The sequence below is a fragment of the Acipenser ruthenus genome, chromosome 20 (assembly GCF_902713425.1).
Source record: "Acipenser ruthenus chromosome 20, fAciRut3.2 maternal haplotype, whole genome shotgun sequence".
Lineage (NCBI taxonomy): Eukaryota > Metazoa > Chordata > Actinopteri > Acipenseriformes > Acipenseridae > Acipenser > Acipenser ruthenus.
In genome coordinates, this window is record NC_081208.1 from 15,535,942 (window position 1) to 15,560,377 (window position 24,436).

Consider the following 24,436-nt stretch of genomic DNA (forward strand, 5'->3'; position numbering starts at 1 on the left):
CCCTCTAGCTGTAACTCTGCTTCCCTCTGCAGCAACACCTCCCTCTAGCTGTAGCTCTGCTTCTCTACAGCAACACCTCCCTCTAACTGTAGCTCTGCTTCCCTCTGCAGCAACACCTCCCTCTAGCTGTAGCTCTGCTTCCCTCTACAGCGCAGGAAGCAGCTGTTTGTCTATAGTGTTGCATTTGAAATAATTGCATTACCTGATTTAACATTAAAAAATAGGGGGTGGGGAAATAATGTTAATAAAGCTACTAAGAGGTAAGAAAATGTAATATATACAATTATTACATAATGAAACCTAACTAACATAGCACATTCTAATCTCCAGTAACTGTCTGTGTACAGCACTTTGGGGTAGGACTGTGGCTTATTTAACAATTTTGAAACTAGCGTACCCTGACCCTGGTGTTTCCTGTGTCTATCAACTAAACAGAAATTGAGAAAAAAAAGAATACATGGCTATGCTGTTTTGTGTAGTAACCTATTTAAAGGTGGGAATCTCATAGTGGTCAGTGTACAGGTAACCAGGGATTGAGGCAGATAGATAAGTTCCTGCTTCAAGTAATTTTCAATTAACTACATTCAGTTACATTGTAAGGTGGTGTTTGAATTAGCTGAGTTAGTGTGTGATTAGTACCAGGTGAGTGGTTAAATTGAATAGAAGTTGATTTGCTATTTGATTGGTTTCCAAACAGTTTAGTTGGTTCTTTTGCCACGCAGTTGTTATATTTATCAGGCAGCCTATTTCCGCGCCAGCAAGAAGCACCAGCAAACCGAAGAGCCTCAACAAAAGAGCCGGGAGTCTAGCTGTGGGAGTCCAGCGAGGGGAGGCCTGCGCCGAGACGCTGTTTGAATAGATCCGAACCCAGCGCTCTAGAAGAAGCCATCTACTAGTCAGGTCTGTACCCTCCACCCCACTGCTCCCACTGTACCTATTTGTCTCTCCTGTCCTGCTATGACTGTCTCTCACATCCCTGTTCTGTCCTCTCGCCCTCACCCTCTGCCCTCTCTCTGCTGCTGCTCATCCAACCCCTCTAACCTCATCCCTCTGCCTCTCCCCCCCTCCCGCACACTCTCTGGTGCACTCTGGAACTGTCACTCTTCTGCTAACAAAGCTGATTTCATCTCTGCCTTTGCCTCCCACCTCTCTCTCGATTTCCTTGCTCTCACTGAAACCTGGCTGTCCCCTGATAACACTAACTCCTGCCGCCCTGTCCTCTCTCTACGTCCTGTCCCATACCCCGCGTCTCACTGGACGGGGAGATGATACTGGTCTTCTCCTCTCTCCCTCCTTACTCTTTTCTGTCCCCTCCGACCTCTCCTCACTCTCTGTTGATACCTTTGAATTTCATGCAGTCCAACTAACCTCTCCCTGTCAACTCCTGCTAATTGTACTGTACCGTCCCCCTGGGCCTTTCGCTCACTTTCTAGATGAACTCGACTATCTACTCTCCTCCCTCCCCTCTCTGTCTACCCCAACTGTCCTGTTGAGGTGATTTCAATATCCATCTCTCCAACCCCAGCCACTCTGCCGGATTCCTCCCTCTCCTTCACTCCTTCGACTTCTGTCTCTCTCCACCCCCCCCTACCCACAAAGCTGGCCGTCAACTGGACCTCACCTTCTCCAGGGCCTGCTGCCCCTCCACCCTCTCTGTCACCCCCCTGGACCTCTCTGATCACTATTTCATCTCTTTTTCTGTCTCTCCCCTCTCTCCCTGCTCCTCCTATCCCCACTGTCGCCTCTCGCCTTAACCTCCGCTATCTCTCCCCCTCTGTCCTTGCCTCCACTGCTCTCTCTCACCTCCCTTCTATCGGCTCCTTCTCACCTCCCGACTTGCTCGACCCTCCCCTCCCCAACCCTGGCTCTCCTCTGCGCTCCGCTCAGCAAGAACCACACTGCGATCTGCTGAAAAGAAATGGAAGAGAACCAAACTCCCTGCTGCCCTAGACCTTTACCGCACTCTCCTCTCCTCCTTCTCCTCTACTCTCTCCTCTGCTAAATGTACTTATTTCCAATCTGTAATCCAAGCCTCCACTAACAACCCACGTAAACTATTCTCTACCTTCTCCTCCCTCCTAACCCCCCCTCCTCCTCCCTCCTCTATCTCCTCTGATGACTTTGCCTCCTTCTTCTCTTCTAAAATCTCAGATATCCGCAAACTCTTTAACACCTCTCACTCCCCACACCCCCTCCTGCTCCAACCCCTACACCCACTGCACCCGCTACAAACTCACCCTCCTTCTCCACCTTCTTGCCCCTCTCAGACTCTGACCTCTCCTCCCTGCTCCAGGGTCACAAACCCACTACGTGTGCCCTGGACCCCCTCCCCACTCCCCTCTTTCAAGCTGCTGCTCCTGCTCTACTTCCCTTCATCTCCTCCCTTCTCAACACCTCTCTCCTTTCTGGTCTCTTTCCCTCTGCCTTCAAACAAGCCTCTATCACTCCCCTCCTCAAAAAAACAACCCTCGACCCCACCTCCCTCCAGAGCCACCATCCTGTCTCCCTCCTACCCTTCCTCTCCAAAACCCTCGAGCAGACTGTACACCGCCAGCTCTCTGCTTTCCTGTCCAACCACTCTCTGCTCGACCCTCTCCAATCTGGCTTCCGCTCTGCTCACTCCACTGAAACCGCCCTCCTGTCTGTCACCAACTCACTAAACTCTGCCCGAGCTGCCTCTCTCTCCTCTGTCCTAATTCTCCTCGACCTCTTTGCTGCCTTTGACACTGTCGATCACTCTATTCTACTATCCTGTCTCGCTGACCTGGGAATCTCTGGCACTGCTCTGGCCTGGTTCTCCTCCTACCTCTCCAACCGCACTTACCAGGTAACCTGGCGTGGAGCAACCTCCACACCTCGCCCTCTCTCAACAGGAGTCCCCCAAGGGTCAGTCTTGGGTCCTCTCCTGTTCTCTCTCTACACCCGCTCCGTGGGTCCCCTCATCACATCCTATGGTTTCTCATACCTACCTGTCTGTCAGCTATCTCCTTCTGGATGCACTCGCATCACCTCAAACTCAACCTCTCTAAATCTGACCTCCTTTTCTTTCCCTCCTCCTCCTCCCCCTCCTCTGATCTCTCTATCTCTGTTCCTCTGGAATCTACCACACTCTCTCCCTCTTCCTCCGCTAAGAACCTCGGAGTCACCCTGGACCCCTGCCTGTCTTATTCCCAGCACATCTCCACTCTGGCACACACTTGCCGATTCTTCCTGAGCAACATCCGAAGAATCCGACCCTTCCTCACCAACTACGCCACCCAGCTCCTGGTCCAGGCCCTGGTACTCTCCCACCTAGACTACTGCAACTCCCTCCTGGCTGGCCTCCCTGCGTCCGCCACCCGTCCGCTCCAGCTCATCCAGAACTCCGCTGCTCGCCTGGTGTTCTCTCTGCCTCGCTTCTCACACGCAACTCCACTACTCCGCTCACTCCACTGGCTCCCGATCACCGCTCGCATCCAGTTCAAGACTCTTGTACTAGCCTACAGATGCCTTGACCAGACTTCACCCAGCTACCTCCAGACCCTCATCTCTCCCTACACCCCCACTCGACCTCTCCGCTCCGCCTGCACTAGAAGACTGGCTCTACCTCCTTTACGCTCCCCTGCCTCCAGAGCACGCTCCTTCTCCACCCTCGCCCCGCAGTGGTGGAATGACCTTCCTACAGATGTCAGGACTGCCCAGTCCCTGACCATCTCCCGGTGCCTCCTCAAGACTCACCTCTTCAGAAAGCACCTGTAGATCTCCTCTGTTTTTCCTCTTAGACACCTATCACCCTTCCTTAAATGCGCTTTACTTGCTCTTATCTGCCCCCTATTTTTCTGCATTTAATCCTGTACTTTAGAGTACTGTAATCTGCCTAGTGTTATTTATTTAATCTGTAGTATTTTGTATTTAATTATATCCTGATGTAACTATCACTGACACTGTTATCTGCTGTATTATTGAATCGTATTTTGTCACACTTGTACTTGCTTGAACCAAAGTCATTGTATTTATCTTGCTCTTAATTGTATTATTACTTGTACTGTGATTTCTTGAAATGTATTTGTTTATGACTGTAAGTCGCCCTGGATAAGGGCGTCTGCTAAGAAATAAATAATAATAATAATAATAATAATAATAATAGTGAGCTGTAACCGAGCTTGAAGAGATCATTCATAATCCACTACTGCAGGAGATCAGCATGTCTGCCTACAGAGTGCCCTGCACTGCCACCTAGTGGCTAAACCTGCAATACAGTGTGATCATTGTCATTAGAGGTCTGCTTGGGCCTAAATTTAAAACCCGTTCCAAACCCGACCCGAGCGTGAGACCTTTGAAATATTTGCATACCCGACCCGACCATCTCCACAAATATATTCCAAACATACGCTATTGAAACTAAGTACCTTCAGTGTAGAGTATTCCGATTTCCAGTTAAAACGTAAATAAAGAAACTATCGCTCTCAATTGATCATATCTCATTTACTTCCTTTCCTAATAATCCAACACTGTGTGATTTACCATAAATAGTCACACAGAAGATGCTCTTGCAAATTAAACATTCAACAACAAATATTACACCACAACCATGGCTTTTTTATTTTCTATCAATTTAGGGTGTCCAATTATTATTTAAGCTTGGCTCACCGCTACCACCCCTGTGCTGACTCGGGAGCGGCGAAGACGAATACACGCTGTCCTCCGAAGTGTGTGCCGTCACCCAACCGCATCTTTTCACGCTGCAGACTCACCATGCAGCCACCTCGGAGCTACAGCTTCAGAGGACAACACAGCTCCGGGCAGTTTACAGGCAAGCCGGCAGGCCAAACTACAGGGGTCACTGGTACGCAGTGAGTCAAGGACACCCTGGCTGATTTCCCTTCTTTTTGCTGTCATATTTCAGTATTATTTTGCAAGATTTGCATTGTACAGCCACGTGGACTTTTATTATCGCTGAATACAACAATGTCGTAATTTTTCCAAACAGTGAATTTAGACGTACCGTTTCTAGCAATGTAATGATCCACTGCTACATATTCACCTGTTGATAGTTTTTCAGCCTATATATTTTAAATGTAATATCTCTCGTTTGCACACATTTTTGGTTAACTGACGTGCACACTAGAAGTCCTCGCCACTCACGGCAGCGCTTCACTCACGTGAGTTATTTCTAGACAGGCAAAAAAGAAGCAGGAAGTGATTTTCAGAAGCACTTACACACAGAGGAAGGAACAAATACTCACTAAAAATGAAAAACACCATAATCCACTCACTGATAACACACCGACCCGACCCAAGCCCGAACTAGAATATACAAACTACACCCGACCTGACCCGAGCCTGAACTAGAATATACAAACTACACCCGACCTGAACCGAGCCCGAACTAGAATATACAAACTACACCCAACCCAACCCTGAACTAGAATATACAAACTACACCTGACCCGACCCGAGCCCGAACTAGAATATACAAACTACACCCGACCCGAGCCTGAACTAGAATATACAAACTACACCCGACCCGAGCCTGAACTAGAATATACAAACTACACCCGACCCAACCCTGAACTAGAATATACAAACTACACCCGACCTGACCCGAGCCTGAACTAGAATATACAAACTACACCTGACCCGACCCGAGCCCAAACTAGAATATACAAACTACACCCGACCCAACCCTGAACTAGAATATACAAACTACACCCGACCCGACCCGACCCGAGCCTGAACTAGAATATACAAACTACACCCGACCAGGAATATTATAATTATCCCCCTTAAAGTGTTACCTTATAGCTCTGTTAACATTATCACTGGCTTCTCTTCTACTGTGAAGATTTTTTTAAAACATTGATTCAGGATATGCAGAAATTTATAAATCAACTCTGTAGGTGGAAAATTGCTGCTGCTTCCTGGTACCCAATCACTTCCTGCTGTATTTAAAGACTGGTACAGACCCATCTTATCCAGATTAAAAATACCAGGGAGTTTGTCCACACTGTCCCTTGAGGCCTTTCCTCTCTCCAGTGCAGTGCTACTCAACTCTGACCCTCGACGTCCATTCCAGTCCAGGTCTTTATTCCAAGCAGGTCCTCAGTTAGTGATCTGCCTCTTTGCAGGTTCAATCTGAGCAGATGCAACTGTTTTAGAACCTGCTTGGAGTAAAAACCAGGACTGGACTCGATCTCGTGAGCCAGAATGGAGTGCCACTGCTCTAGTGTAGCACAGGAATGTGTGAAACAGGCATTTGCATTTAGAGCACCATGTGATTGGAGAGGTCTGCCGGAAATCATAACTAATGAGCTCAGCAAAACAGACTTGAGATCATTAGAAACGTGTGCTGGTAATGTGTGTTGTAATTGTACATGATGATACTGTGTTGCAAAGTGATAATTAGTAGCAGGTGTATAGCAGGTGCAGTGCGGATGCAGTAATTCCAATAACAAACAGACAACAAAGTCCAGGTGAAATGAGGGTTTTAATGATTAGAAATCCAATTGTCTGATGATCAGCCAGAAAACAATAATGATCTGGCAATACACAGCCATGTGTATTGCACAGTAATGAACAAACAATAAACACGGTACAAAACACACACAGTTAGACACACACGATCACCGGTCCAAAATGAGTGCTCTCAGTGCTTGTGGTCAAGTACAATATATTACATGCTATTGGTGAAAAACAAGTACTGTGGTGATCCGGCTTTGTGCTGGCCCCTGGCGACAGCTCCGGATTTGTGTTTAGCCGTCTAGTGCTATTTAACAAAAAAAAACACACACAGTTACTAAACAGAAACTCTTTCTTTTATTTTTGGGATATCTCCCGGTCCTTCCAATCTCCTCGTATCTTCTAAACCCAAGCGAAGGAACCGATTACATGTCTCTCTGTCCCCTTTTTATGCTGTCACGCATGACCCCTTGGTAAACGAATGCAGCTGCCTTTACAATCAGTGCCTGCTACATTGTTTAACTTCCTGGTCAATACTTTCTTGCAACAGAGACTTGCCTTCTTCCAGACTGGCCAACTCCCTGACCTGGGAAAGAACTGTCAGTCCAGCCCGTCAAAAGAACTTTGTCCTCACTGCTTAGCACCCTCACAGGTCGGGAGGGAGATTTACAACCAGAACTCATTATGTTGCCGTCAGATATCCACCGCTCTGAGTGGAGCCGAAGGAACACTCGGCTGAATCTATCTTTCCCATTACTCCCCCCTCCCAGAAAAAATAAACTGCATTTTGATGGTCTTTCCCTGCACTGTGTAACATATGGTACATGAAGGGCTGCAATGCCAGATACCACGAGTTATCCGGGCATTGCTGTCCTTCATTGTGCTTAACCACTTGAGTTGGGCGTGGCCTGTGACAAGATCAAATGAGTGTCCCAGCAGGTAGTATCGTAAAGAGTGAGTAGCCCATTTAATGGCCAAATACTCCTTTTTCGACTAGAGTAGTTGTGTTCCCGAGGTAGCATTTTGTTACTGATGTACAGTATCGGGTGTTCTACTCCGTCTACCTTTTGAGACAAAACAGCACCCAAACCCACATCCGATGCGCCGGTGTGGAGGATGAATCTTTTCTTGAAATCTGTTGTGATAAGAATGGGGGCCTGGCAAAGCCTACACTTAATAGTATCAAACGCCCTGACACTCAGCTGACCACTTAATTAAATTTGGAGCACTCTTTGGTGAGGTCAACTAAAGGGTTAACCACTGTGGCATACTCGGGGATAAAGCGGCAGTAATAACCGGCTAATCCCAGTAGTGACTTCACCTGAGTTGGTTTTGGGGATCGCTGCATCAACCAAAGCCTGGATTTTAGTGACTACAGGTCTCACCCTTCCATTCCCCATTACAAATCCCAAATATTGAGTCTGTCTTGGCAAACGCACATTTTCTCAAGTTAGCTGTCAGCCAGGCTACCCTTAGAGACTGAAGGATAGCTGCAATCCTAGCCAAATGGTCTCGCCAGGTGGAGCTGTATATGACCACGTCATCAATATACGCTGCTGCATATTCATGATGTGGGCAATAAACCTGGTCCATCAGTCTCTGAAAGGCAGCGGGCACACCATGTAGCCCAAACGGCATGGTTTTAAAGTGAAACAGCCCCTCTGGTGTTGAAAATGTGGTTTTTGTTATGTCTAATAACATTAATATTATTATTTAGTTATACATATATCTATATATATACGGACACGGTGCTCTGGTTCAACAAAAGTTTCTTTATTGTTCCCGCATCACATACACGGAAGACTGCGCCTGCTCAGTGAGCTAAGCTAATACTACCAGTAGGTGGCAGCAAATAACTAACACTCTTAAATCCAATACATAACATTTCCTTCCTGTTAAATGTTGTTGTCACAAATTGAATCATCTACATAACTAGAGGTAGAGGGTGGACTGCCTCATGCCTCAAGCTAGCCAGGGGATTATTCTGCCCCCTTCTTCTGGCTTGCTCTCTATACACTACTGAACTATTTTAACATGCAAGCCTTCGTTGTTTTACTATTTATTTATTTACGCTGTACCGATAATTAAAAAGTCAAACGGTTGGGAGCTTTCCTACTCCGAACAGGATAGCGTCTCTCGACAGCATTTGGTGACGGTTCTGCCATGTGTACATCTTGGTTCGTTGAAGGTGGAAACAAAGGTTCTTTAGCATTGGTTTCAGCCTCAATGACCCCCTTGGAAGTTGTGTTTGCAGTTGGTGAACATGCTGTGTAAACCTCAATAGGCTCTGTCAGGGTTGGTAATATTTCTGCTGCAGGATCTTCATTCAGATGGGTGCCAACACAATCCAGTAGCTGGTCAGCATGACGTCTCCAAGACATTCCAGTTCCAACATCCACAGTGTATGAGACAGGTCCAGTTTTGGCAGTAACAACTCCTGGAATCCATTTATCTCCCTTACGATATTCCCGCGCCAGCACTGCCTGACCGACTTGAAATTGTCTGTCCTTCGCACTGTTTTGTCGTTGTGCTATTTGCAACCCCTGATTCTTTTCAACATGTAAAGACATGTCTGGTTTTAGCAGATCCAATCGTGTGCGCAGCTTGCGTTTCAAAAACAACATTGCTGGAGATTCATCTGTTGTTGCATGAGGAGTATTTCTATACACAAGTAAAAAATTATCTAGTTTTTTACTAGTAGTTGCACTTTCCTTCGCTGACTTGAGTGCATGCTTCATGGTTTGAACAAAGCGTTCAGCCAAACCATTCGTTGCTGGATGGTATGGGGTAGACCTGATATGTTTTACGCCATTCGTTTTCAAGAATGCTTCAAATTCGCTAGAGATGAACTGTGGGCCATTGTCACTTACAAGCTGCTCTGGAATACCGTAGTAACTGAATAGTCCTCTCAGAACCTGAATAGTCTTCACCGCAGTGGTGGATTCCAGTATGAAAACTTCAGGCCACTTCGAGTGAGCATCCACCACGATGAGAAACATTTGTCCGTTAAAAGGACCTGCAAAATCAATGTGAATACGTTGCCATGGTCTACCTGGCCATACCCATGGGTGGAGTGGTGCACGACTTGGCATATTCTGGACACGTTGACATGATGTACAAGATTTTGCCTTCTCCTCAATTTGTGTGTCTATTCCAGGCCACCAGATGTAACTCCTTGCTATGGCCTTCATTCTGACTACTCCAGAATGTCCTTCATGTAGCATATCCAATACTCTGCTTCTTAACTTTGCAGGTATGACAACACGGATACCCCACATTAAGCACCCTTGGTACACAGACAGTTCATGGCGCCTTGCGTAGAATGGCGTCTTTACAGCAGGGTTGGCTTCTAGCCCGCCTTTTAAGACTTGCTCTAGAATCTGAGACAGTGTAGGGTCAGTTCTAGTTTCTTTTCTCACTTCAGCACATTTCACTGGTAGCTGTTCCATTTGGTTGCAATAAAACACGTCGACTGTGTCAGGTTTGTCTTTATGTGTCACCTTCAATGGTAATCTTGACAGTCCATCAGCATTCCCAATATCGGAGCCTTTCCTGTATTCAATGTCGTATGTATGGGCAGATAACAGTAAAGCCCAACGTTGCAGTCTGGCTGCTGCTAATGATGGAATTCCCTTCTTTGGACCAAAAATGGTTGTGAGGGGTCGGTGGTCTGTGAATAATGTGAACTTCCTGCCATATAAGTATTGGTGGAATTTCCGTACACCGAATACTATTCCAAGAGCCTCCTTCTCGATTTGTGCATACTTCTGCTCAGCCTTACTGAGAGTCCTGGATGCAAACGCAATTGGTCTTTCTTCTCCACCAGGAAGGACATGAGAAATAACCGCCCCCACTCCATATGGTGAAGCATCGCAAGCAAGGGTAATTGGAAGGTTTCCATCAAAGTGAGTTAAAACCTCTGATGACACTAACTGTTCCTTAGCCATCTTAAATGACTTTTCACAGTCCTTAGTCCACTGCCATTGCTTTCCTTGACACAATAACGCATTTAGTGGACTCAGAATGGTTGCTAGGTTAGGTATAAACCTACTGTAATAGTTTAACAGTCCTAGAAATGATCGCAACTGGCTTACATTTTCTGGTGCAGGCGCATCCACGATAGCTTTAACCTTTCCAGGTGACTTGTGTAAGCCCGTAGCATCAATGATGTGTCCCAGATACTCCAATGATTGTTTAAAAAACTCACACTTGTCCTTCTGAACACGCAGGCCATACTCTTCCAGGTGTTGCAAAACAGCATCCAGATTGTTAAGATGTTCAATCTCATTTCTACCTGTGACCAGTATATCATCAAGGTAGCAATGAACACCAGACAGTCCCTGTAATATTTGGTCCATGGCCCTCTGGAACAATGCAGGAGCTGAAGCAATACCAAAAGGTAAGCGGTTGTAACAGTACAGACCTTTCTGTGTTGTAATAGTCAGGTACTTTCTAGATTGCTCTTCCACCGTCATTTGCAAGTAGGCGTTGGACAAATCCAACTTACTGAAGCACTGACCTCCCGCTAGAGAAGCAAACAAATCTTCGATGCGTGGGATTGGGTACTGTTCAATACACAGAGCAGGGTTTACCGTAACCTTGAAGTCACCACATAGCCTCACGGTGCCATCCTTCTTGATAACAGGTACAATCGGTGTTGCCCAATCACTGAATTGCACTGGTGACACTACTCCATTTTCTAGCAATCGGGTCAATTCAGCATCCACTTTGGGTTTGATTGCATATGGTACCGTGCCTTTTTGGCAAAACTTTGGTTTGCTGTCAGGTTTCACAATTATCTTTGCCTCAATTCCCTTCATTGTGCCAAGTTCCTTTCTGAATACAGAGCTATGCTTAATCAGAACTGCTTCCAAATTGCTTGGCTGAGTTAAGGATTTTATTTCCTGCCAGTTAAGATTCATTTTCTTAATCCATTCCCTACCAAACAGAGGTGGGTAATCACCCTCAACAACATATAGCTGCAGTAGCTCCATCTGACCATTGAGTTTCACCTGTACATTAATTTTTCCACTGGGCAAAACTGCTTCTCCAGTATAAGTTTTCAACACTAGGTTCGTATGTTGCAAGGGAAAATTACTTAACTTGTCTTCATACATTTTCTTTGATATCAAGGACACTGCAGCACCAGTATCCAGTTCCATTTTCAAAGGGTTTCCCTCAATTTCTGGTGTGACCCAAATATTGGCCGTTTCACCTTTAAGAGTAAGCACATTCAAAGCCAATTCGGTATCTGTATCAGCATCATCACTTGACTCATTTACTTCCACGTACTGCACACTTTTCTTCCTCAGCTTGCTACTATGCGCGTTCCCCTTTTCATGCTTTTTCATTCTACAAACGCGTTCTATGTGACCCTTCTTGCCACAACAACGACAATCCTTTTCTTTAAACCAGCACTCCATTTCGCTGTGGGTATCCTTCCCGCAACGCCAGCAATTATTAACCGACTTGCTTCTCCGTGTCAACGTGAGCTTATTTATATTAGGCGGAGCGTTTAGTTGTTGAGATTCTCTAGCAGCCGTCTCCATTGATACAGCAATCTCTGCTGCTTTTTTGAACGTCAATTCAGCTTCAGATAAAAGACGTTTCTGGATCGCTTCCTTTCTCAAGCCACATACCAATCTATCTCTTAATGTATCATTAAGATGTGTGCCAAACTCACAGTGCTCTGTTAATTTTTTTAGCACTGCTATATACTGCACCACAGACTCACCCTCTTCTTGATTACGTCTGTGAAAACGAAACCTTTCGGCTATTACCAGAGGTTTAGGGGAAAAATGTTCCTGCAGTGTTTGTACTATTTCATTATAGCTTTTAGCACCAGGCTTTTCGGGCGCTATTAAACTCCTTAACAGGCTGTATGTCTTACCCCCAATCACACTTAATAAAGCCGCTACTCGCCTTTCTGCTGGTATGTCGTTTGCTGTGAGGAAGTGTTCAAAACGTTCGATGTAAGTGTTCCAGTCTTCTGTATTTTCATCGAAGCAGTCGAGTCGTCCTATGATCGCCGCCATTTCTTCCTTCTGTATGTAGCCGTCGTCACTCGTCTGGGTATTGAAAGTTATTTAGACAAACTGTAGCGAATCAATTATTGCCGGCAGCTGTCCAGTAACTTAAAACGAATCCTCGTCGCCACTTTATGTTATGTCTAATAACATTAATATTATTATTTAGTTATACATATATCTATATATATACGGACACGGTGCTCTGGTTCAACAAAAGTTTCTTTATTGTTCCCGCATCACATACACGGAAGACTGCGCCTGCTCAGTGAGCTAAGCTAATACTACCAGTAGGTGGCAGCAAATAACTAACACTCTTAAATCCAATACATAACAGTTTTCTCTGTAGAACTGCGTGTTAATGGGATCTACCAGTATCCCTTCGTCAGGTCCAAAGTGGAGATAAACCTTGCCTTACCCAGTCTGTCTAAAAGTTTGTCGACCCGAGGCATAGGGTACGCATTGAACTTGGCAATAGCGTTTACCTTCTTGAAATCCATGAAGAAGAGGTTGGTGTCGTCTTTTTTAGCCACTATGACAATATGACTGCACCATAGGACTGCTCCTGGAAGGTTCAATCACCACAAGTTCGAGCATGTCCCATACCTCTTTGCGAACGCCACTTCATCGACTTTCTGGGATTCGGTCTATGATATTGCACGGTATTGTCAATGAAATTCTCATGCCATGTAATAGTGGAATGTAGTATTCTTTGGTAAAACTAAGTCAAGCTGATGTATGTTTCAACTGGTACCATCATTAGTTTAATCAGTGTTTGACAGAACCTCTAAGGGTGCGTTTTCAATGTGAGCAACAACACTCAAGCGTGTCTGAGTTGTCTGCTTGACTTGGTTTCGTATAGTTTACCCCAGTAGCTCTGATGAAGGCACAAGCCCAAACATTTGTCTGTTATAAGTTTTAAGTTTTACCTGTTCGCTGATTGGTCGATGTTTCAACATCCCAGGCTGGAGAGAAGACGAGGCTTCCCGCAGATCAGTTGCAGAGGCTTGTGGGATTGGCTGGCTCACAGGAAGTGAAATAGAAGCTGAAACAGGTGACCCAGGAAGCACTGAATCACAAGGTGAGTGTGTGACATTCTGCTGTGTGTGTGTGTGTGTGTGTGTGTCTACTGCAATGTTTATACTGTCTGTCTTCGTGTTTAATGTATTGTTGGTACCCTAGTGTGTCTGTGTGTCACGGGTGGGGTGACCTGAGATAACCTTGACGATAATACCTATGTAGCTGACGACTATGCCACCTTGTTTTTAATAAGGCAAGGACCTTATTAACCAAATGATAATTATACTCTCCCGTTCAGGTTTTTTGATCCCCAGGTTCCCACACACAATGAAACCGTATTGGGTAAAACAAATTTTATTGTTCTCGACAGGGTACTAAAAACAAAAAGGATTGCTAGACTAAAATCGAAAAAAGGACCACACTAGGTAATGCCAAAAACAAAACAGAAAAAAAGCAAAAATCCACAGCACACTAAGACAATCCCCTCCTGTCGGTCACTGGCTCCAAGACAAAAATAAAAACAAGGTTCACATAAAACACCACAGTCACGGACGTAACACAAAAATGGGACAAAACAAAAAGAAATAGTCTGGGGCTAAATCCCACGCTCCCGGGGTCTCCCCCTCCAACTCGCTTGGTCCGTAATCTGACTCCTCGTCACTGGTAGGACAGCCGCTCTTTGCTGGAACTCTCCCGGCCGATCGACCACCACCCCGAAGAACCTGCGACCAGAAAGCAGGGTAAAGAAAAAGGGGCCGTCAGGAACTGTACCACAGGTAGTAAACTGCACCCCGTCCTCCGAGTTCTGGTCACTTCCCTTCGGCCAGTCTTTCACTTCGCGTTTCCCTAAAAAAATAGACTAGGAATTTGTCTGTCTGTGTAAACAATAACACAAGTAATCCTTTCTTCTTATTTCTTTCAGTGCGGGTAGCATTCAGAATATAACCCCTCTCCCAGATCCGTGGGGAGAAAAGCCCAGGTGTCCAAAAGCAGGGACACCAACCAATAACCTGTATCTTGTTCCAGAAACAGTTCAATAACAAAAGCGAGTGAACAAAAGAAAACTATGTTGGTTATCACATATAATAGCAGCCACAAAATACAGCCTTCCATCCTATACTGTCCCGCACAAAAAGATAAGAATAAAGAATAAAAAAAAACAGTTTTTCCAAACCCGTTGGATCCAACGATTAAAACTCTGGCCAGTTCCCTCAGCAGCGTTCCAGCCAGAAGAAAAATAACACCGTGTAACAATTTTTTTTTTTTTTTGTTCCTGGGTAGTAAGTGTTATTTCCTAATTGCTTATGCCTCAAAAGTATAGAAAATGGCTATTATTCCCCACAAACTTTGCTTTTGTGACCAGGACAGTGATATTTAGAAATTTACCTATTTTCCAGAACATTCCAGATAGATTCAGTGCTGAGTAAACTTGGAGTAACTTCTAGAACTTTCCAGTAATATAAATAGTAGTATAAATACAGGGGCCTTAAGCCCACCAGTTCAGTTTAGTTCCAGCTGCCTAAGTGGATACATATCTGCATTTTTCTGAGATGGCATCAAGAGGCTGCAAGCATCCGGCAGACGCATTTTGCTATGTCTGCGGCCAATTTATCAAGACAAGAGTGAAAAAGTACTCCGTGGAAGCATCTGCTAAGATGTGTGAGACCTACAAGGCATATTTCGGCATGCCTGTCGGGGATCAAGACAAACCCTGGGCACCTCACCTGCGAGCACTGCAAAAAAACTCTGGAAGGTAAGATGGACAATTGTTGCTCGGAATTTTATGTTATAAAATTTGTTAACATTTTTAAAATTGTAAAAGTTTTTAATTTTAAAATGTTTTACAATTTTCAATGTTATTGAAAAAATATATCATATATGAAAAATGTTGCGAGAATCTCTTACACATTAGTCATGGGTGAAATAAATGTATTTTTGTAGGATGGTACAGAGGGGAAAAGAGAGCCATGAAGTTCGCTATCCCAAGAATTTGGCGGGAACCCACTGACCACTCAAGCAACTGCTACTTCTGCATGGTGGACCCTTCCAAGCGGACCGAGTTCTCTGTGGGGAGGAACAACGTCAAGTGGGAGCCACTGGTGGACCCCCGGAAGGTGCTGATGCCAACACTGCACATCAAATTGGGCCTTATGAAACAATTTGTCAGAGCTCTAGATAAGGAGTCGGCAGCCTTCAAGTACTTTCAAGACTTCTTTTCTAAGCTGTCTGAGGCAAAGGTCAAAGCCGGTGTCTTCGTCGGACCACAGATAAAGAAGATCCTGGAGTGCAATGAATTCCCCAAGAAGCTCACTAGTAAGGAGAAAGCGGCTTGGAACAGCTTTGTTGCAGTGGTTCAGGGCTTCCTGGGCAATCACAAGGCCGAAAACTATGTGGAGCTGGTTGAGACTCTGGTGAAGAACTACAGCACAATGGGCTGTAGGATGTCCCTCAAAGTCCATATCCTTGATGCTCATCTTGATAAATTCAAGATGAGCATCGGAGGAGCAAGGCGAGCGCTTCCACCAGGATATACTGGAATTTGAACGCCGCTACCAAGGACAGTATAACGAGAACATGATGGGAGACTACATTTGGGGGCTGATTCATGAAAGTGATTTACAGTATAATTGTAAATCTCGAAAAACTACTCACTTCTAAATCTTTTGTAGTCATTTTTGTATTACTTTAGTATAAATACATGTTAATTTGGATTCATATGTTGTTTTTTTCTGACTTTATGTGAACGAAAAGACACAAATTTGCCCGTTTTCTCATTGGAAATAGGTAAATTTCAAAATATCACTGTCCTGGTCACAAAAGCAAAGTTTGTGGGGAATAATAGCCATTTTCTATACTTTTGAGGCATAAGCAATTAGGAAATAACACTTACTACCCAGGAACAAAAATTGTGTTACATAGTGTAATCCAGCAAAGAGTCGATTTCCCAAGATTTATTTCGATTCCCAACTCTGAGCTGCTCGCCAGCAGTGGCAGGGATTTTCAGCAGGGACAGCACCCATTGGAGAGCACACAGCACAGCTAGGCTGACTGCAGGAACAGCACCCATTGGAGAGCACGCAGCACAGCCAGGCTGACTGCAGGGACAGCACCCATTGGAGAGCACACAGCACAGCCAGGCTGACTGCAGGGACAGCACCCATTGGAGAGCACACAGCACAGCCAGGCTGACTGCAGGGTCAGCACCCATTGGAGAGCACACAGCACAGCCAGGCTGACTGCAGGGACAGCACCCATTGGAGAGCACACAGCACAGCCAGGCTGACTGCAGGGACAGCACCCATTGGAGATCACACAGCACAGCCAGGCAGACTGCAGGGGATTTTGTTAAACACATGATTACATCATCCATAATCTGTGAATAAAGGTGTGTGTTAAAAATAGACTAAGTGGAGTGATCTCTCCTGTACTATTAGAGCCTTCTACAGTGTTGAGTGGAGTTCTCTTTCCTATAGACCTCTATACAGCTTTGCAGTGTTGAGTGGAGTTCTCTTTCCTATAGACCTCTATGCAGCTCTCCAGTGTTGAGTGAGGTTTTCTTGGCTTTATAACTCTAGATCAGCAATGTTAATAGTTAGAATAAAAAAATATTTCACATTAAAAAATGTTTATTAATTAACTCAAATAATATACAAACTTGAATAGTCCCCCCAGAATCACTACCAAATACAGCGCAGAGGGGTCTGCAGAGTTCAATACAAATACAAATAGAATAAAAAATAATAAACTCATATAATATACAAAGCAATAGTTTAATCAACCTGCTGAAGAACATTGTACAAGTAAGACATTGCACTGAAACCTGCATCTCATAATCTTGTTCAATTTGACTCTACAATCTGGCTAAATATTTATCACATTCTTCCAGAGTTTGGCCTTTTGTGTGTGCACTCTGCTTTATCAGTAACAATGCAAGCTTTCTGGCTTGTGAACTAAACAGACAGCCAGCAATTGTTTTTACAAAGTGTTGTAAAAACAATGGCTAACCAGCACAAGCCTGCTAAAGCACAGGAACATTTACCAGGGTGAACTTTTATAATGAGTATCAGTGCAGGGATATAAAATGATAATACTAATCTGCTGAAGTAGTTGTTTCAGTGGGTTGCTCTATTGTAGCTCAGAGCAGAGCCCTCGGATATAGTTTCGAAATGTCTGGATCCTGTGTGACTAACTAGTCATCCCTCTTGTGAACAACTAGAGGGAGCAAAACTCCAAAGACTCGGTTATACAATTAAGCAAAACATAATGACTTTGAGAAAGACTCCACTTGGTGAAATATCTTAATTTCATAAGTTATCTTCTTTTAGTTTTCTTCATTTACTTCACACAATCATAAACTCTGCACAGTCTGGTGCCTTCATCAGTGTGCTGATTCAGACTGTTTGTGGGGGTGTGCTTCTATCAGTTAGGTAGGGCTGGCCCCTCCCTGTGAGGAATCAGGTTGAATCTCCCCATCATTACCATTAAGCCTTTGATTCCCAATCTTGTTGTTGGGGTCCTCATTCAAGATGTGGAGCTTTCTTCACTGATCGGGTCTTTCTGTCTCTCCCACTCTGCATGGTGAACATGATAACTGTTTATTTATTTATTTTTTTACAGGAGATCAGGGTTCGGGAGTCCCCTGGGTGTATGTGTGCAGTGGTTTTGAATAAACACTGACCTTTCTGTTCACATTGCTAAACTACCTGAGATCAGTTTTATATCTCAGCTGCAATTTCATATTGTGAGATTCTTAATGTTTCAGCTTTGTTTATGAACAAACAATGCAATTCTGTTGTCACGGCCAGACTTCATTCAGTACAAACAACCACCAGCTCATTGTTATCTCTGCTTTTTCATAATGTGGAATCAAACGGTTAAGATGGTAATGTTGGGGGATGACCTGCATGCTTGTCTATCTGAACTGAGTTTCTTCTATTCTTTCTCGTCTCTCTTTGTGCTTCAGTGACGTTAGTTTCCTTTTTTCCTGATTGTCCTGTGTGGCAGGGCAGAGGAGAAGCCCTGAACATTGTTAGAGGGGGCGGGGCAAAGCCCTGCCTGGAAATCATGTATTGGGTTGTGTTTATGTAGCACGGGTGAATGTGCTGGCAAAAGGGATTTTGTGTTTATTAAAAAGACGAGTGTTTTGTTTATTATTGGTTTGAATGTGGTCTGGCACAGGCGGTGTTAGCAGCTCGCCTCTGACAGACAGCTCATGAGAATGCGTGGTCAACAGTCAGTGATTATTGACAAATTGACTGTCGGCCACGCAAACCAAAACTCTCGTGCAGAATGTGTCCGTCTTCAAATTAATTAATTGGGTGTTGATTCGGAGATGACCTTGAGTATATGAACCTGTCTGTTTCTGTGTTCAAGGTGGGTGTTTGAGGGAGAGGGAGAGAGAGAGGGAATAGGGAGGGGGAGGGAGACAATCGAAAACGAAAGTAAAAATAAAACTACAGGATCAGTGAAGGCGACTGCCCAGCCTGACCTAGGTATCGTTTTGTTTTTATGTGTTCGTGATTTGTTTTGTTTTAAATATTTATTTTTGCTCTGTGAGCGCTGTTTTTGTTTAAGTTTATTTTTAAATAAGTACGCATGCACCAGCGCTTTCACCCGAGTACCTGCCTGTGTGTGTCTGTGTCAGCTTTCTGCTCTGGGGACGTCGTCACTCGGTCAACCTGTCACATCCTCTTTTTAGACTTTCATTGCCACAAATTGTCACAAATCCTTTGATATTGTTTTTTGCATGAGACATAGAACCAGGTCTCATAGGAATTCCAGTCTGGTTCTAGTCGTGCACAGTCTTCACCAGACGGGTCCTCTTCCTTATGGTCATCAGGCTCATTACCACCATCACTCCTAGTGACCCAGAATCTGAAAGAGATGAGGAGCAATGCCAGTCAATATCACACAATATCAGTAGAAAATGACTAGGTTGTTTGCTGCTGTATCCTTTTAATCCTCAGCAGTGATTTCAGAATGAGATTGAAGCTCGTACTTTGCCTTGTCATTGAGAGGAGTGTCGTCCACCCAGAGCCAGACTCCTTCAGTAACAGCATCAGTCAGACCTATCCAGTGGGAATTCCATCCAGTCTAGGCTTTAGCTTTATCCAATAAGAATCTCTACACAGAAAACAAACTCCCTTTAGCAACAGTTTACAATGGAGCTGTAACATCATGAGGCAAAGAGGGGTGTCTTTTTAAAGAAAGAGAGACCCTTACTGTACTTAAAGGAAATTAAGAAATACATGAGAAGCAATTTTTCCTGACAGTTTGTTTTCTGCAAAATTATTTTTAAACTTGAATATTTGCAATACTATACCTGCTCTGCCTCGCTCTCTATAATCACCAGGTCTGCTCCCATTGACACACAGCTAGCCCGGCTGGAGTTCCAGTCCATTGTATCAGTTGAGAAGTAGTAGCACTTTCCATTGGACTCCACCCAGTTCACTGGACAGGCTTTACAAACCCGCTCTGCACAATGAGAGAAAGAAAATGTGCCTGTTAAACAGAAACACCTGGAGATCTGAGGGTCTGGAACCAACTCCCCAGTAATGTTGTTGAAGCTGACACCCTGGGATCCTTCAAGAAGCTGCTTGATAAGATTCTGGGATCAATACGCTGCTAACAACCAAACGAGCAAAATGGGCTGAATTGCCTCCTCTCGTTTGTAAACGTTCTCATGTTCTCAAGAAGAGGGTTGCACCTACAACACAGGGCTAAATTCTCAGCATTAGCATTAGCATGATTTTATGGGGGGCAGTGGTGACTGTACTGACAGCCAAGACTGATACCCCATTGAGTACCCCATTGAGTACCCCACCCCCAAACCAGTCAAACCTGACCCGTCTGGATCCATGGAGAGAGACACAGATACAGTAGATAGGTGAATATAATCTCTCTCTCTCAGGATTGTGGGATTGTGGGAGGGGCTTACGAGCTGAGAGTGCAGTGTTTGAATAGTGTAGGTCTGTTTTACAGCCTTTTTTTACTATTTTACATGCTTTCTAGTTTAAAGAGATTTGACATCCTTTTCTTTAAACTTTGATTTATTTATTTTTTTTTAATTATCATTATTTGTATTACTTATTTATTAATTTATTGGTTTGGCCGGTTGGAGGTTTAGTTTGTGTAGCCCCAGGATGGGCTCTCACTCCGGCGGGATGGAAGCACTAACACAGAGACATGTGTTCAGGCATTTCTGACAGCGGGGTCGCGCTTCAGGACGTGCTGCTATCTGTGGGTAGGATTACTGGTTTTAATAACATCAAGTCCGCTTCTAGGATGAATAAGGCTATTGCTGTGTTTTTAAACCAAGAAGCACTAGTAAACAGGATTGTTGAAGAAGGTTTCAGTATTAATGGTGCTTTCATAACTGCAATGCCCCTATCAACCCTACTAAAAAAGGTTATCTCAAATATTCCTCCTTTTATCCCCAATGCTATGATAGAACGTGATAAAAAATGTGATAAATTCCGCTAGGCTGCAAAAACCAGAAATTAAACATGTCTTGTCCTTTCGCAGACAGGTGTTTGTGTTGCTGCACAACCCAAGGCAGTATTTAAGTGTAGCCTGGAGATTTGTGGGGGAGAGCAAGGAGTGAAATATTTTTCAACTTCAGACACAATGAAATACTTTCACTGCAGTGAAGAGGGTCATATGAAACAGGCCTGCCCTAAACTCAAGAGGGAGGCTGCTGCGGAGGGCAGAGCAGATGAAGGACAGGGGACTGCTCAGGCTGAGGGTGTTCGGGGAGCGCAGGTGGAGGAGTTGCTGAAGAGACCCGTGCCTGCATCCAGAGCTAAGAGGAGTCTTGCCACAGCAGAGCCGCCCACAGAGAGTCCACTGTACAAGAACACACTGCCAATTCAAAAGGGAGTTTCACAGCAGTGATTAAAAAAAGAATGAAAATGAAAAAAGGAGAATCAGTGCTTAAGGCAGCTCCCCACAGTGGCAGAGGGGGGTCTCAACCCAGCATTCCAGGGGAGCCGAGCCTTGTCTGCGGGAGAAGACAAGGAGAGGAAGGAGAGCTCTCTGACATCTCGCTGCTTTACGACATCCCGGACAGCCAGCACAGAAATAAAAAGTTGTACCCGCTAGAGCTGTTCAGTAGATTTATGGATGAAACTAAAGGTAAAAGGGGAGTGAGATTGCAACTTTCTTCCCAGATTTGAAACTGTTTTTAATTTAGGCTAATATAGTTTTAAGAAAAGTAATTGAGTTTGATAGAAAAAAAGATTTTGTTTGAAAAAGTTTGTGAGCACTGCTAGAAAAATGGTGGGTGAATGAAAAAGCTCTTAAATGGATCAAGTCACTTCTATAGCTTTTACCCTTGTTTTCTGTTATTTATTGTCATATTTTTATTATTCATCTTAATAGAAAGGTTTACTTTAAGCTATTTTAATCTAAATGGCTGCCGTGATGTTAATATGAGAGGCCAGTTACTTGATTTTATTGAGTCAAATAAGGCAAACTCTATTTTACTGCAAGAGACTCATTCTGACAGCAGTACTGTCAGAGTGGAAGGGGAAGGTGATTTTAAGTCACGGCTCTAACGTTAGTGCTGGGGTGGTAGTTTTATTTTCACTGGGGCTGGGAGCAGAGATTGTGTCTGTGGAGGAGGTCGTGCAAGGGAGGCTTTTAAAAGTTGAAATTAAATTAAATGGGGGTTTCATTGATCTTTATAATATTTATGCTCCTAATTTGGGCATTACAACTATTACAAGGCACTCAGTTCATAGATTTTTATACTGTTATGGGACAACTGGAGAAGAGAGAAGAGGCGTTTCTCCAGTTTGAGGCAGTGGTGGGATGTGGGGAAAACTCAAATTAAGATTTTCTGCCAGTAATACACCCAGAACATCACTAGACAAATGAATGCAGAGGTCAGCCAGTTAGAGATTGAGATTTTAGAGATTGAGAGAGCGCTGGTTGGCCACAGCACGGAGGGGACATATCGCAACCTGAAAAAGAGGAAACCGCTCCTGATCAAGGGGTCGCTGGTGAGAGCAAGATTCATTGAACTAAGAGACATGGATGCCTCCACAGCCTTCTTCAGCTTGGAGAAGAAGGTATCTGAACACAAGCAGATGCTGTTACTGAGGCTGCCTGGGGAGAGAGATCTCCAGCACTGCGGAGCTTCGTAGGGCCGCGGTGGACTTTTACTCTGAGCTGTATCTGGCTGAGAAGTGCGACCAGGAGTAGACGGAGTGGCTATTGGAGGGTCTCCCTAGCCTGAGTGAGGGGGAGCGCTGCGGCCTGGACAGGCCTGTCTCATTTGGTGGGCTCACGACCGCCGTCACACAGTTCTCCAACAACACAGAACCTGGGCTGGATGGACTTCCGGCTGAGTTTTATAAACACTTTTTGAAATGTCTGGGAAGTGATCTGCACAGGTGCTGAAGGAGTGTGTGGTGGAGGGAGATCTACCCCTGAGCTGCCGCAGGGCAGTACTGACTTTTGTTACCCAAAAAACAGGCGCCCTGTGTCGCCATTGTGGTGCGATTATAAAATCCTCTCCAAAGCTCTGGCCAGCTGTCTTGGAGAATGCTTGAGCGCCATGGTGTACAGAGACCAGATGTACTGTGTGCCAGGGCGCTAGATTTTGGGCTGGTGTCACTTGACCAGGAGAAGGCTTTCGACAGCGTGGACCATGGCTTTTTATTCCACACCCTGGAGGTGTTTTGTTTTGGTCCTGTTTTTATCTCTAACATCAATATTGTATACCCTGATATTTTTAGCTTTAAGTTTAATAGCAGTCTAAGCCAGCCTTTCCCAGTGGAGAGAGGGATCAGACAGGGCTGCTTTCTGTCAGGGATGCTTTACTCGCTATCCATTGAACCGCTGCCTCACCAGCTGAGGGAGCGTCTTGCTGGCTTGGCCATGCCTGCCCTCCCCTCCGCCCAGCCCGTCTGTCTCTCAGCGTACGCCGACAACCTTAACATTTCTGTGACCACTGATAGAGACGTGATGGTGCTGGAGTCCTGCATGTGATGCTTTAAAAGAGCTTCCTCAGCGCAGGTGAACTGGGCCAAGAGTGGGGCGTTCCTGGCAGGGAGCTGGCTGGGAAGGAAGGCCTACGTGCAGCAAAACTGGGAGAGTGTTTTGGTGAAGGTGGCAGGGAGATTACAGGGCTGGTAATGGCTGCTGAACTGCCTGCCCTTCAGGAGGAGGGTCCTTGTGATTAATAACTTGGTGGCATCCATGCTGTGGCACAGACTGGTGTGTTTGAACCCTCCCCCAGGGCTGCTGGAGCAGATCCAGAAGAAACTGGTCAATTTCTTTTGGAATGGAAACCATTGGTTGAGGCCAGCAGTGCTGTACCTGCAGTGGCGCGTCCTGCATGGCTTCATGTCCACGAACCGCTAGCTAAGCCAAGTTGACCCAGGTGTGGGGGAGCAGTGTCCCTTCGGCCCCGCCGTGGAAACAGTGTTTCACAGACTGCCCTCGACTCCGGCCTGCTGACGAACCTCGGGGTGCTTTTTACTAAAGCGCTGTTCATTTTTAGTATTACGTATTCTTACATATGCCGCTATCGGTGTGCCCTGGTCATCTTTCTTTATGTCTTGACGGTGTAGCCGTGTGTTTTGTTGTTGTATTGTTTTGCAGCGTGGATGGGAAGCCCCATCCATATTAAAAACCGCGTGCAGAAGGTGACTATGTCCCGAGTTAATTAATTGTTTAAATTTTTGCTAATTGTGAGATGGTGACCTGTATATAAATGTCAGATGTGTGACTACTGTGCACTGTCTTTTGCTTTATTAACTGTGTGTTTTATTTTAAGATTTTGAGTGTATTTATTATTTACTTTTTGTTTTGGTTGTATTTAAATAGCAGCAGAGCTTCCACCTGCCCTGCAGCCACACACCTAAATTCATACTACAAACTACATTTAAATAATAACAATAATAATACAAATAAACACAGGGGTCGTGTGTACCCCGTCACACCCA